The 12,257-nt window shown below is 41.0% G+C and overlaps 1 long non-coding RNA gene across 1 annotated transcript; it reads left to right on the forward strand.

Annotated features, from left to right (window-relative positions):
* Nucleotides 1–5,553: 5,553 nt before the first annotated feature.
* Nucleotides 5,554–10,784, forward strand: LOC135982354 (uncharacterized). Its single transcript, XR_010599663.1, has 2 exons — nucleotides 5,554–7,403; nucleotides 7,815–10,784. It is a non-coding gene; the product is annotated as an uncharacterized LOC135982354 (long non-coding RNA).
* The last annotated feature ends 1,473 nt before the right edge of the window (nucleotides 10,785–12,257 follow it).

A 12,257-nucleotide genomic window follows, 5' to 3' on the forward strand; every position in this document is an offset into this window, starting at 1 on the left:
ATCTTCAATTAATTTGTTCTCATTAGTGAAAATATAGTCTTCAAGAAATTACATCCTTTTTTTAAAACTGAATTTATCTTGCTAAACCTATGTGTAAAGTACAAGTGAGAGAGGGAGAGAGAAAGCAATTAGATGACTTCAAGAAATAATTTCCGATCACAACATAGTGCTTCTTAGCCACTTTATGAACTGGTGTTTAAAAATAAATAAATAAATAAATAATCTACCAAAGTCACAGCATATAAAACACTTGTCTGTGTGGTGAAAAATACACACATTATATTTCATTCTGCATAGTAAGCTGTTAAAGTGCAACCTTTAACTTCAGAGCATGATAAGCAGCGGTCTTTGTAAGACAAATGCATTTTTTCTCAAACAAAGAAAGAGGTAGAAAGGTACAAAAGGCATTATATGAAAAAATGCATGCCTTTTATTAGATCAAGCAGAAAAATCTTCTGAATAAATTGTGCTTAGGGTTTTATCAGAGACCTCTTGAGGTTCCTTCAAGACTTACATTTCCATAATTCCATGCTTATACTGAAAATTAGTGACCTTTTTGTATCCCTATTGAAGTCAATGGAAAGACTCCCATTGACTCCACTGGGCATTGGATTGAGCCTTATGTGGTTATTTTACTGGAGTTAAAATTCAGCCTGGATTTGATAAGAGGTTTGGCAAGTTTGACATACTTACTCTGAATTTTGTATCAAAACCCCCTGATGGGAGGTGTAGGATATGCCAGTTTCAGGTAGAAATCACAGAAAAGCCAGTCGTTTTGATGGAGCTCTGCTGTGCATTTTTGTATCTATTCAAACTCTAAACTCAAAGCAAAAATTAAGGGAGGCAAATCCATGCAAATTGAAACTAAAGTTCAGTAAATCCCCAGCAAAGTCACAGTGCTGAGTTTTGCACAACTCTAGTTGAGTGATTCCACTGTGCTGAGAGGGAAAAGCAAAACTATTAACTGGAAAGGCAAAGAGAGGCATTCTGATTTGTAGAAAAAAGGGGAAACATTTTCCTTCATCTAAAGGGACTTTGTTTTTTTGAAGGGGAAATCATGGGATCATTTGCTGTGCAATTGGAAGCTGAGATGAGTGTGTATTTGAATGAGAAAATGGCTTTAATTTTTGGCTTTGGACATTTTCCAGAACTGAAAAATGAAAACATAGAATTTGCTAACTAAAGTCATAATTGTTCTGAACTAGAGCTGTCTCTCTCTGTCCTTGTTAATTAAATTGGCCTTCTTTGGAAGTACTCATTTATAATATGATGTAAGCACAGCTTACTAGGTATGTTTGCCTTTGCAATAATGCATAACTACAATAGAAGAGTAACTACAGAGACTCTAGGGAAAAAATAAGGTAATACTGTCTGAGCACTTTAATTTCTTCTTTTCCATTTTTTCCATGTCTCCTCACTGGAAATTACCAGCATAGGGCCAAATGCTCTTCTCTGGTCCAGTGAGCAAAAAGGAGAATGCACATACAGATCCATCTTGGGGTGCATGAATGGAGGCCATGGCAGCTCCACTGCTTGCTCTTAACCATCCTTCAAATGTGCAGAATCCTTTCTCTGGGTGCTCTGCACAGTTTGGAAGGCAGGGGTGGGAGAGTGTAGAGAGGAGCTACTAGCCACTGCATTCTTCCTACTCTAGGCGGCAAATGTCTAAGGCAATATCCGTGCCTACTTTAACATTGTGTCGGGTGGTATCAACTCAAGCTCTGCTCTTGAATCTTCTGCTTAATGTGAACCCGACCATCCCCTAATTAGTGACACACTGAGCCCTTGGCATGTGATGGGAGTACAATAAATAGAGAGGCTGATATTGATTTGGTGGAAGTGAATGTTCAGTTTAGGTGTTGTCAGTTCTAGGCAGAATGCTGTAACTATAGTAGATACACGGCCTGCCTCTTATGTACACTAAGGGAGTTTTACACAGCTCTGGCACTGTAAAGACGCCTTAAATGGAATGGTAAATGTAACTAATACCCACTTTAAGGCTTTTTTACACTGTCAGGGCAATTTAAAAGGACTTTCCTGTAAATGAGAATCAGGCCCACGATAGCTAAGTGTATATTAGCCTGAATTCTCAAATGTACACATATTCACATCTTTTCTAATTCCATTGCTATTCCTCTCTGCAAACTCTGCATATAGAAATAAGCCATGGCAGAGGGCACTTGCACTGAACCTGTCAATGGTAACCTGTGCAAAAACTTTTAAAAGACTGGCAAGCAGAGGAGACTATCTGTGGTGACTCAAGGTATCAAATGCTGGATCTGGTTAAATTTCTAGCTGATGTTCACCAGGTTGTTGATAAGCCTGCTGAAAAGAAGCCTTCTAAGAATAAATTGTATTATTACCTGAGATGCTTGTTGGCATTAGTGTTCTCTGTGGCTTTTCTTGAACATAACATAGGGTTTCATTGTAATAAAATGGCAGGATGACTTGTTTTGTTACCTTGAAGTTGGCTAAAGATTTTTTGTAACTTCCCAGGCCAATAACAAATGACTCTGTGTCAAATGTGCTTTAAACATTATAGCAATTTTGTCCCATATAGAATAAACCAAGTTAACAATAGAGAGACAAAGTGGGTGAGGTAATATCTTTTATTGGGCCAACTTCTGTGGGTGAAAGAGACAAGCTTTCAAGCTACATAGGGCTCTTCTTCAGGTCTGGGAAAGGTACTCAGAGGCCAGGTCTACACTATAAACTCACATTGGTATAACAACATTGCTCTGGGGTGTGGAAAATCCACACCCCTGAGTGATGCAGTTATACCGAACTAGTCCCCGGTGTAGACAGCAATATGTCGACAGGAGGGCTTCTCCCATCGACATAGCTACCACCTCTCTCTCAAGTGGATTAACTATGGCAATGGAAAAAGTTCTCCTGTTTGCATAGTAGCATCTTCATTGAAGTGCCACAGCAATGCAGCTGCACTGGGGCAGCTGCACTGCTGCAGCATTTTAAGTGTAGGCCTGCCCAGAATGTCATACCTAAATACAAGCTGGAACAGATTATTTATTATAAGTAGTTAAAACATATTCTAAGGGATCATTCAAGATGAAGTGGCCCATTAATATCCCAGCAGTCATAAAAAAAAGGTGGGGGGAGGAGTTAGTGGGTTGCAGATTGTTGTAATAAGCCATAAATCATTAATAAGTGTCATTATTAAGACTATGATTTTTAGTGTCTAGCAAAGTTATTAATTTACGCTCCAAGGCTTGTTTTATGAAGGTGTTGTGCACGTTTCCTTTGAGGAAGAGAACCAAGAAGTCAGATATGGAGCAATCGTTTTGTGAAAAGTGATTGCCTACGTTTGATATGGTGTTTTTGTCTTTTATCATTTTTCTGGGTGAGTTCATTCAAGGGTGTAGGGTTGTCTGGTTTCACCCACATAGTTGTGACTCAGAAGAATGACACAGAAAACCTTTCAGAGTAGCAGCCGTGTTAGTCTGTATCAGCAAAACCAACGAGGAGTCCTCGTGGCACCTTAGAGATTAACAAATTTATTTGGGCATAAGCTTTCGTGGGCTATAAACCACTTCATCAGATGCATGGAGTGGAAAATACAGTAGAGAGGTGTAAATACACAGCATATGAAAAGATGGGACTTGGGACCAACATGGTGACAGTAACACTGCAAATCAGTTAATAATATACAGACCAATTGATAGTTAATACTGATAGACAGGTAAAGGAAGTACCTATCCAGGGACGGATTTCAACATTAGTTCAGCACAAAGTTGTCAGCCTGTGGATTAGTCAATTGCTCAGATGTAAGGGCATGTATTTAAAGCAATAAGCAATGTGGGTGGGAATGCTGGTGCTCAGGTGATGTAGGGACCAGATCCAGAATGACTTTTGTCAGTGTCTGCAGTGAATAGATTGATTTACACCCACTGTCAGTGCTTAGCAAACTAATAATAATAATATGCTTTCCAAATAGGTTACTATGGAAAAGCTGGCTTTATTATAAGTACCAGTTGTTGGACCTGCTAGAGTCTGAGTCATGGGGATTATTGACTGGACCCTAGTAAATCAGACTGTACTGCTGACTTTATACATATACTGTGGTTGTAATTTATGTGTTAGGTTATATATATTCCCTCATTTCATATTGTTCTGTAGTTTAAGGCAGATTTATATTCTTTTCCAGTGTGATTTTGAACTTAATAAAGATAGTCTTGCCGCAGGGTATTATTTATATGTACACCTCTCTTGGTACGGGCCATGCTAGAGACATTATGACTCACATATTTCAAAAGTGTCCTTGGCTTTTGGGTGCCTTAGTTTCTGGTGCATACCTTTCAAAAGCTAACATGAGAGGTGCAGCACAAACTTACAGCCCTCATGGGGTTAGGCCAAGATGGTGTAAGCCTCTTTTGTGCTCTTTTGATTCTGGGCTGCTCAAAGGCCCCTGGGGTAACTTAGGCAGTCCTGAGGACCTAATTTATAGTAGCTTCCCCAGATTGCCCTGTGGGCTACAGTACAGAATGCCACTGCCAAACTCCTAACCAGGGTTTGTGAAGGGGTCCTCAGAAGACAGTCTTTTGGCTACATTCTGTAGTGCTTGTGCCAGGAGAATCTTTCCCCAGTAAGAACCAAGGATTTTAGGGCCCCTTTACACTGCTCTGGCCTTTCTATGCATTGTAAAGAGCTGGATGTCAACACCTGGTCTCAAACCCCAGTCTTGAACCCAGGCCCTCTGGGTTATTGGGAAGAAGCCTTGGCCACGCATGGGAAAGCACCTCCAACATGGACTCTATGCAAAGCTGGAAAAATTTATCTTGGAGCAGCCTACCATAGAGTTTCTCGGATATATACTGTCTCCCAAAAGTGTCTGCATGCAACTCCATAAGGTAGAATCCAGAATCGACTGGGTGATATCCAGAAGCATTTGGGTAACCTAACACTTTATCAAGTTTGCAAACTTTTACAGGCACTTTATATGGGGTTATCTCAAATTCTGGCTCTGATAACCTCCTTGCTTTGCAAACTCGCCAAATTCATCTGGATTTTGGAAGCCCTACATGCTTTTGAAAACCTGAAGATGTTCAACACTGAGACAATCCTTGTGCACCCAGACCCAAGTCAGGCATTCATCCTGAAAACGGATACCTCCAATGTTGCTAATGGGGCAGTGTTGTCCCAAAGACAGAGGCTTGATCAAGAGCTCCATCTCTGCACATATTTCTCTCTGAAGCTCTCCCCTGCTGAACATAACAATGGTATTTCAGCTAATGAGGCATCAGGAGCGCTTTTGAAACCTGGAGGTCCTAACTGGAAGGGGCAAGATGCCCTGTGCAGCTATATACTAATCACAAAAATTTAGAACACCTGTGCTCTGCTAAAGCCTTGAATCAATGACAGCTAAGTTGGGCTCTCTTCTTCTCAAGATTTGATTTTTATCATCACATATTGCCCTGACTCTAGGAATGGAAAGGCAGACACCGTCTCTAGGAAAGAAGAGTATGCCAGGGATCCTAGAGAATCTGATGTAGAGCCATCCTGCATCCTGAAGCCACATCACTTCCTTGGAGGGTCATTACTGTGAAAGTTACTAGTGACCCCCCCTTAACAGAGCAGCCTTTATGTCAACCAGGGCCATTAGGGGGAAGCAGACACTTCAAGTACACAGTAGCCTGAACTTTTCAACTGTCTTCCCTTCAAGGCCTTACGGTAGTTGGAGCTGGTCCCAAGCCGGTTTTCACTGACCAGATAGCAAAAGCACGGGTCTGACAACCACCAATCAAGTGTTAACACTGCAAGGACCTTTGTCTGAATGTGTATAAAAGATCTGTAAAATGTGTGTAAGACAAAGTTTTTGTACTAAGGTGCAAAGCTCTCCTTTCTTCTGCAGAATAAAGCAACTCTTCCTTATCCCTGTCTGGCTGTTATTGGCTCTCAGCTAGGTGGACCCGATATTTCGGTAACAGTTTCTGGCGACCCAGATGGGACCCTCCTAGCTCGGACATTGGACTCCGGACGGCTGCGGCGAACTGGGAACGGCGCCAACGGGGTGTTTCGCCCCTTTTCTCTGCTTCACCGCGGCCCCCGGGGTTCGTGCTCCGATAAGGTGAGTCCTAATAGGATAAGGAGACACTATCTGGTTCTGGTCTGGTTAACCGGTTTATGAATTTCTGTCTTATACATTGGGTGTTAGGTGTGTATTGGTAGAAATTCCTGTAATAAAATCCTATTAGACCATAATTCCTTCTGTTCTCTGTGTAATTCTCTGTTAGAGTGTCAGCAGGCAGATAGGTGGGTCTCTGTTTAGACCATAATTCCCTCTGTTCTCTGTGTAATTCTATTTTAAGAGTGTCAGCAGGCAGATGGGTGGGTCTCTGGTAAAACCCTCTGAGGATAGCCCTTTAGATTATATGTTAAGTAAATGGTCTTTACCCGGTGTTTAAAAAGAAATAGTTACACCTTGTGTAAAAATTAATGTGGCTAGTGTTGTAAAAATTGAATTGTAAATAGGATGTGCATTTTCCCCAGAACATGTGCAGTGTATATTGTAGCAGAAGTAAAAGAAATGCAAACCTACCAATATAGGTTGTGTTGTCTCTTCCAGATCACTGGGTGTTTGAAAGCAGGAGTTAGAAGTAAAAGGCAATCAAAAGTCTGGAAAAGTTAATTGTGTCCCTTTTTACGTAAGAATTTTTAAGCTGTGGATAGCTTTGGATCTGGAAGCAAGCCAGAAAGCATCTGTATTAATGCAATTTTCTAACTAATAAGGTAGAAGCCACTGAAACCTGGGCTGCCTATAAAACAAATAAAAAAAATATAGAGTAATTCCTCTGTTTTGCCTAAAATCAACAAAAGTATGTGTGTATATAAAAGAAATATTTTAAGCAATGACTGACTGCCCAGAAGGGGTAGACCTCTGTTCTTTTGTCTTTCAGATCATCAGAGAAAACGGATGCCAGCTGAATAGCATTCTATGTACCATGCATTTACTGGTACAATAGGAATTATTTTTGTGTTCTTTGTCCTGTCTTGTGATGTTTGTCTTGTAGCCAGAATTGTTGAATTTAATATTTTCATAAGACAGTCTAGCTCAAATTTAAATAGAAGGGTTAAATCAAAAAGCAGATACTTGTTTTATTCAACTTAGAATACAAAGTGTTTAAATAAATCAAGAAAATGTAATATACTAAAATCTGATATATTTGCTTAAGTAAAAAAAAAAAACTTCATTGGCCAGATTTTTTAATTGAAAAATTGTTGTTAAAATTTGCATACCGACAGTCTTTGGAAGCAAAGACATAGAAGGTTAACCCACTCCCCATATTGCCCATGGGATCCTTCTGGCTACCTCAGATTTCTAGCCAGAGGGCTGAAAAAAGAAAAAAGCTATTGGACACCAGAGGTTGTACCGAGTGGACTCCTCAAAGGTGGGTGTGCTTGTCCTGGTTTGTTGCTCCAAAGCTCTGTAATAAAGTTATTTTACTAAAAGAGTGTACATAGCATACATTAAGTAATAAGACTAATGTACTGTATAATAGCAATTGTGTATGTGTTCATTTTTAAAAAAAAGTGTATAAGTAAAAAGTAGAAGTTTCCTTTGTAGGTTAAAAGAAGCCAAGAAGAGAAGCAGGAAAAAGAACAGAACAAGTTAACTAGAAAAAAAAATAGCCAGCAAGCTCAGTCCAAAGATAAGATGCTGGCCCATCCAAGGACACTGCCCACAGCTAAGACTTGGCTGATAGCCAAGAAAAGGGGGACCTGAATGTGCCCAAGCAACTATGAGATCTGCAAAACACTGCCAGGCATTAATAAAATGTGTTAAGTTTCTTTTCTCACAGATAAAAGAAGTGCTACCCAAAGACCCTAGCAGCCCTGCCATTGATTGAAACAAGGAGACTGAGTCTACGTAAAGTTCATCAACGAAAGACTGCTTTGGCTCCCCACTGGAAAGGCCCTTTCCAAGTGCTGTTAACCACCAACACCGCTGTGAAGTGCCAAGGACTACCTGCCTGGACCCATGCTTCTCACTGTAAAAAGACCCCTCCACCTCGGGAGAACTCTTCGACTGATAAGCCTATTTCTCCTTCTAGCTCTGCTGTGCCTTCTGGACAGCAAAAAAAAGGAAAAAAGACAAGGTGAAGTGCTAGTAACCTCTCCCTTGTCCACTGACAGACCTACTGTGCCTCTGGATTTTTCTAGAAGAAGCAAAACCATTACAGGGTGATGTGCTAGTAACCTCTCCCCTGTATAATGCTAAACCACACTGTTTCAGGAAAAGAGAAGAAGGAACACTTGCTTCATTGGAACCACCAAAGTCCAGGGATTCCTGACTACAAGAGACATTAAGAACTGACCCTGGTGAAGAAACAAAGAATTATACACTGGCAGGAAGAAACTTGTGGGACCCATGCTTGGGAATGTGGTATAGTACTACACCAAAAAAAAATGTATTAAAATATCAATGAACTGTAATTAACACTACACTAGGGACTGTTAAATTTTCATTACCCTTATTCAGTTTCCAGATCACCACTACATACCCAAATTGCTCACAGGGGGCTGCCATTAGATTAGCACAACAGAGGGTTTGAGTTATTTCCTCTAGAAAGAAAAGTGACTTGACCGGATCCCTATGGGATGGGGCCAAAAGTGCAGCAGCAGTTTAAAATATTTTTAAAAACCAAAAACATAATAAAAAATTAAGGCACAGCTAACCCAGGTACAGGCTAAAATTGATAAGTTACATGTTATCTCCGCCCTTAGTTCTATGACCCAGAAGTTGCTGACAGAGATGGTATTAAATATCACTGAGGCTGGGAAGGCATTGCAGTAGAATCTAGCATGCTCAGAAATTCAGGATTTCCTGAATGACCAGCTAATGGCCATTCGGAATGATCTAGAGCATCAGGCTTGGCCCACTGCCCTTACAGACACATCAGGAGTACCATCTGATCTGTGGCCATAGAGACATACTTGGAAACTGTCTAGGTGAAAGTGCAGACATTCTCAGTGCTCCTTCCAAGCATATGGACCGGTTGGGGGGGGTGTGGGCTCCCACATACCGAATCCTGCCGGGTCCATGGAAAGAATGCATGTGGGATTAAGTAATTCACTGAGACATCTAAAAAATTAAACCTCCTGGTATGCCCAATCGATTTTTAGTCAGTGCTCCTAAAATTACATCTGACATTTAAATAAAATTAAGAAGTCAATGAACATTTTGGTCATTAGAACCCCCACAGCTTCAGTGTATCCGTAAACTGAAGCCAGGAGAAGTTGTTACTCTTCATGACTACGTTTGCTGGGAAAGTAGAAGACAAAAAACTACCCTGACAGGACACTTACTCTTCCAAGCTAATGATAGCTGTGTGTATGTTAATGACGCCATATCGCAAAACATACATTTTAATCTCACTACCACTGCAGGCAACCATATCATTTACTGGCCTGCAGATAGAGTTTTTCAAGTAGCCCTTAAGTTCCAGATACCCTTTAATTGGACTAGTTTAGTATCTGATAAATTTCAGAATTTGTTTTCACTGTTACCAGAAATTCAGAAAATCTCTGAAGTACAAGAGCAAATTCACATGCTTCAAAATATATATCAAGTTGAAAAGTATGCCTTTCATACTGCTTATAGAGTGTCTATTTTATATACTAAGTATAATGTATTGTGCTTTATGACTAAGGCTGTACAACAACCCCATTATAGTATTGCTATGGGAATGTTATTGCTTGTATTGTTATTAGTTAGCTTAAAATTATGTTATTGTTGTAAAAAACGTAATAATAGTAATACCTTTCATGTTCATGCTCATCATGCATTGTCATTACATCCAATCAAAACCCTTTAAGTTAAAGCATCTGAAGTAAAATCTGAATTCCAAGACTTAATGCAAATAGAGATTTAAAAATGTTTGTTGTACTAGTATACAAAAGGGGGGGGTTGTAAAAGCAGAAAAAGAACTGACAGGAAGGGGATGCAATGCATGACAGTTTGTTAGCAAGAGTCAGGCTAACTGTAACCCTAATAATGCAAAATTTGTAAAAGCAAAAAATGTGTAAAGCAAGTAAAAAAAAACTGTGTGAGAAGTTGTTGCGACCTTGTGTAAATAATATAAAATGTAGACTAAAAGTCTACATTAATAAGCAAAACAAAATATCAGAATGACCTATGTATAAACAGAATGCTGCTGTTGTTTTCCATGCTGTATCTCTTGATCACACCTTTAGTTTTGAGGACCTCCTTCCAGACCTTGGGTCATAGTTTACGGGGCTCTTTCAAACAATTGTTAAATGGATTCTTTTCTTTCTATGTGTTATTTGGACAATAATACAATGTGCCAAATGCCTGTGTAATGCTATAATCAAAAGCTCTGCTGTCCATAAGAAAACCCAGTATCTGTCCCTCCAGCTTGATCGCAAATTGCATAACGGGCCTGACAATTTTTGAATTTGTCAGGCCCGAAGGGGGGACTGTGAAAGTTACTAGTGACCCCCCCTTAACAGAGCAGCCTTTATGTCAACCAGGGCCATTAGGGGGAAGCAGACACTTCAAGTACACAGTAGCCTGAACTTTTCAACTGTCTTCCCTTCAAGGCCTTACGGTAGTTGGAGCTGGTCCCAAGCCGGTTTTCACTGACCAGATAGCAAAAGCACGGGTCTGACAACCACCAATCAAGTGTTAACACTGCAAGGACCTTTGTCTGAATGTGTATAAAAAATCTGTAAAATGTGTGTAAGACAAAGTTTTTGTACTAAGGTGCAAAGCTCTCCTTTCTTCTGCAAAATAAAGCAACTCTTCCTTATCCCTGTCTGGCTGTTATTGGCTCTCAGCTAGGTGGACCCGATATTTCGGTAACATTACTATCAGACTTAATGGCAACTATACATTCTGCTCTTCGAGATGACCCTTTTCCCCAGAAGCTCCTAGCCTCTGATACCAAACCCCCAGTTTAAATTACACACCGGTACGGTCTCCTTTATGTCCACAGATGTATATATCCCCCAAGGGAAGCCCCCTTCTGGAAGTTTTACATCTATGCCTCGATGTCCCTTGGGCAGGTCAGTTAGACCTGGCATGCTGATCGTTTTGGTGGGCAAAACTGCAGTCTGACATTCCTGCTTATGTCAAATCCTGCGACACCTGCACCTGTACAAAGGTACCTCAAACTAAACCCTGCAGAATGCTAATACCCGCTGAGACCCCTGTAAGGCCCTGGTCCTGGATCACCATGAACTTGAACAGTACCTACACTGCTTCACCAATTTCCACCAATATGACTGGGCCTCACTGATTCCGCATGTGGAATTCGCGTATAATAACATGGACCACACTTTAATCCAGATGAGCCCATTTTTCACTAACTGGTTTTCAGCCCCATTTTCATTCTGTACTGCCCACAGCACCTGCTGTTCCTGCAGCATCAGACCTGATGCACCCCAACCAACAAACCCAAGAGAAGCTAAAGAGACATCTTAATGTGGCCAAGGCAGTGTACAAGCATTATGCTGACTGCCATTGACAGAAAGGTGCCACTTTTGCAATGGGGCATAAAGTTTGGCTGTTAAGCCAGCCTGTTTTGAGGCATTTGGCTATCTGTAAACTAGACCATCCATACATGGGCTCTTACCAGATCTGCAGACCAATCAACCTGCTGACCTTCAAGCTACAGCTTCCCTGATCCCTCAAGGTGCAACCTGTATTTCAGGTTTTCCTCCTGAAATCCTTCTCAAACAATCCTTTCCATAACTGAAAACAATCCCCCCAGCCACTGATTCAGATTCAGGGACAAGAAGAGTATATTGTCCATTAGATCCTAGATTCTCAGATATGATGTGATAAGTTGTGGTACCTCATCAATAGGAAAGGATATGGGTCTGAGGAGTGAACCTGGAAACCAGCTCACCATGAACACACTCCTGAAAAAAGTCAATGGCTTCCACAGAGCACACCCAGATAAACCCAGACCTCCTGCACCCTGAGGTCACCCCACAAGGGGAAGGTGATGTCAGGACCTTGGCTCAAGCCCAGGTCCATTGGGAAGCAGCTTTGGCTATTGTACAATGCTGATTCATCCAATTACCAGGGAATTCACAGACTTGGGTGGCCCAGCTTCCAGGGTTCTGAGACCTGCTTTCTGGTTGGCTAATTGACTGTGTGTGGTTGGTGACCACAGATCTGGACTGCCCTTCAACCTGCCTGACCCCTGGGCGTTACACTGCAGTGGGATTGAGGCTCTAATTCTTAGAGTTTGTCTTTCAGAGGTGCTTAGCACCTC

Source organism: Chrysemys picta, chromosome 3 (genome assembly GCF_011386835.1).
Source record: "Chrysemys picta bellii isolate R12L10 chromosome 3, ASM1138683v2, whole genome shotgun sequence".
In the NCBI taxonomy this organism is placed as follows: Eukaryota; Metazoa; Chordata; order Testudines; family Emydidae; genus Chrysemys; species Chrysemys picta.